Below are 3,670 nucleotides of genomic sequence, written 5' to 3'. Positions count from 1 at the left end.
CCCCAAATCCTGAAGGCAGGGGATCAGGGCTGGCAAATTCGCAGCACCCGGGGCAGACAGCAGCAGCTGATCAGACTGCCTGATCTCAACCAGCATTCCTCATCGGGATCAGAGAAATGACCGTTTCCTCAATTCTCCTAAGAATGTCACCTAACTAGTCCCACCCTGCAGGCGCAAAAGAGAAGTTAATCTGAAATCATCCCTGCCTTAGGGCACTGGGGCTTGGTTCTCTGTGGAACCCCAAAGGCAATCGGACAGTCCCTCTCAGCGGGTAACACTAGGCAGCGGCCACCTCTCCCAGCAGGTTGGTGAGCAAGCCGGAGTTTATTTGCCATGCCGGACCACCTAGTAACATGAGAGACATGGGGGAAGGTTTCAAAAAGAGTGAAAAATCAGTTTCCTACTAGACAGTCACTTTCGGCACAACCCTGAAGTAGAACAGGAAGACACGAAAAGAAACTGGGAATCACAATAATTTTTTCCCCCTAACATTGCCCTGTTCCTTAGATTTTTAGATACGGTGGTAGGCAGAATTCTAAGATGGTCCCTAAGATTCTCTGTACAAGACGGAGTCCCTTCCCCTGGGGGGTGGGCAGGACTTGAGAGTAGGATGGATTTCACTCCTGTGATTGGGTTACATTATGTAGCAAAGGTGAAGGGATTTTGCAGATGTCCCTAGTTTGTTAACTGGTCCAGCAAGACAAGGGTCCTCCTTGGAGGGTGGAGGAGGATGAGAACCTAAGTAGTCCAAGTCAGAATCCTCTTAAATGAGCAGAGGGTGGGGAATAAATAAGAGCACTCATGTTTCAATCATTACTTACCCCATTATCACACAGCCAAGAAAAACCCCGCCACAGAAACTAATTTTGAAACGGTGATCTCTCCAACTACGTGCCACCAAGAATAGGAACTGCTTATGTTGCAGCCAGACTTAGTCTGCGTTTTCCGGGGGCAACACCTGTCCAGTGAGCTGGTGAGGCGAACTAGACAGACTGAGGAAGACAGGCCTGGCGTCGGGCTTATTCCAGGCCAGCAACCCCCACGCTGAATGGCAGGGACTGTCAACAAAGAGGCCCTTCCTCAAGGGGGGGCATCTTGGGAACAGTGCCTGAGAATCCGCAAAACCTTCAACAGAGCCCCTGCGGACAGAGCCACAGCTCCCCAAGCTGAGGCTGCTGAGTTCAGCAATCCCATCCATACCAGCTAGAGCTAAGCACCAAGAAACATTCCAAACCGCAGCAGCGGTGCCCAGATGGATTTCTCAGTGTCTACCCACTCACAGAAATTGGTGTTCAAGGTGGTAGCTATGTTAGTCTGTATTAGGCAGTTTGCATGCATTTCCTTTCATTTCTTCCTCTGCCCACCCTGTGAATTAGCTATTGTTATGCCCTTACAGGTGATGGAACTAAGCCATGGAAAAATTAAATGGCTTGCCCAAACTCACCTAGCTTTGAAGTTGTAGAGCAAGGATTTGAACCCCGGACTCTCTGACTTTCAGCCCAAACCTTTTACAGATATTGGTGGGTGGGTTCAGAGTCCTCCGCATTCAACACTTGACCACTGGGCAAAGAAAGGTCCACTACAGCAATTCCAATGTGTGTTAAAGTCAGTGGCCTTGTCACTTTGGGCTTATACCTTACGAAAGCTGGTCTCCAAGGACTTTTGTTTCTTTTTTTTTAGAAAAGTCCTCATCAGTTATTTCTCATTGTAAAAGCAATATGTAAAAGTTTGCATACTTTTTATAACCAGGAAAACAAAACAGAGCTGTATAAAGAAAAAACACTATCTTTTTTCTGCTTTATATTTTATTCAGTCTCCTGAGGGTACTAACATTGATGGTCTGATACAGGTCTTTGTGGGATTTTCTCCTTCCATCTAAAAGCATAGACACCTACAGACAAGGTGTTTGGTTTGTTCATTCACTGCAAATGAAACAGAATGCCATCACAATATTTGTCTGAACAATTACATATCTATCATCCTACCTACACATCAGTAAATATGAATATAAACTTTGCCCCATATCCGCCTCCCTGTTATACCTACATCGCCCCCTCCCCACCCAAACACACACATACCTACAGAAATCCAGGTTTACCATCATTGCAATTCCTTCCATACTTTCCTTCAGTTTCAAATAAATCATACATAACTATGTAAAAAAGTACACACGCAAAGGTTTTTGTTACTGTCCTTTTGCAGACATGAGCCGAATTATACACATTTCTTTACATAAGGCTTTTCCCAGCAGTATCTCAAGGACACCCCTCCAAGTCTACTGATACGGCTCCTATTTGTTTCTTAAAGCGTCTGCATTGCATGGCAGACTGTGCCACGACTCACTCAACCATTCCCATCTCGGTAGCCACGGTTGTTTCTATTTTAGTTCCTGTAAACATAACTAAAATAAACCGCTGCCTTTAGTATTCTTGTACGTATGAGCTCACATATTTGTTCTTTCCCAAGCTGAAACGCATTTCTGTGTAAAGGGAGCCAAGCACGTTTGTTATTGAAGAAAGGTTACACAAGCTGGCATCACTGGCAATGGAACATAAATGATGTGGCTCAGTTGTAACAGCAAAAACCCACCAGTGCTTTTGCTAAAGCAAAGGCGAGAAAAACAAACAAAGGCTGTAGATTAGCTACATAATCATTTATAAATTATGTATGTCTTTGTTTTATTATTTACCCCAACACCGTCAGCCTCTCAACAGAACAGAACACCTAAATATTGGCACTATTATTAATTAGACGTGGACATCTTTGATATTTTGCCATCTTTAAGTCACATGAAATATATAATTTTCACACATCTCTTGACTTTGCATTGTAAAGACGTGTTTGTGCAGGTGGGAGGGGAGGACAGCATGGCACCTGACAGGGCGTCGGCTCGTTTTGCACCGTAAGTCATGTGGACACCTGGTGAGCGGGTCTCCACGTGTTCCCTCGCTCAGGCCCCGCAATGTTCACGAGGGGCTGACCCGCCGGGGGCCCCGGACTGCGTGCATCTGCTCCTTCTTCACTCATCCAATGCACATTTGCTCAACATTCTCTATGAGCCAGGCATTGTACTAATTTCAATCATTCAACAAACATTTGAGTGCCGAGGATCGGACACTCAGGAGGTACTAATGAAATTCTGATCCGACTGTAATCGGAGAGAGCTCAGTCCAATGAAAAAGATTGAAAAAACAGAGAAACAATTCAAACGCTTTGGTAAGGGTTTAATAAAGGCTCGTGCAGGGAGTGCACAGAGGGGAGGACACCTTGGTCTAGGGAAGCATATTCGCGGAGGAGCACGTGGTGTGTTAGGTAGCACTTACTGGCTGAGTTTGGCTGAGGGCTGGCACTGGGTCCCCCCAGATTTACAATATGCATTCTACACATAAATACATATTTATAATATACTACTTATATGTAATACATTTGGACTATAATTTGTAAAATGCAATTTATATATAATTATGATCTAATGTTATATAATAAATATAAATATATAATGCCTTATATAAATTGAGAGTAAATCTATACATAATCTATATTATATATAGGCTTGGGACCATAAAAAAATAATAAGCAGAAAGTCAAGTGTTTGCTCTTAGAGTCTTATCATTCTATTTAAATGCTGGTGAGACCCAGGGAGAAGGGATTTGAGGTGGCGAACCAGGGT

This window comes from Phyllostomus discolor, chromosome 7 (assembly GCF_004126475.2).
Source record: "Phyllostomus discolor isolate MPI-MPIP mPhyDis1 chromosome 7, mPhyDis1.pri.v3, whole genome shotgun sequence".
Lineage (NCBI taxonomy): Eukaryota > Metazoa > Chordata > Mammalia > Chiroptera > Phyllostomidae > Phyllostomus > Phyllostomus discolor.
The sequence above is the reverse complement of the archived record's forward strand: the minus strand, read 5'-3'. Positions refer to the sequence as shown.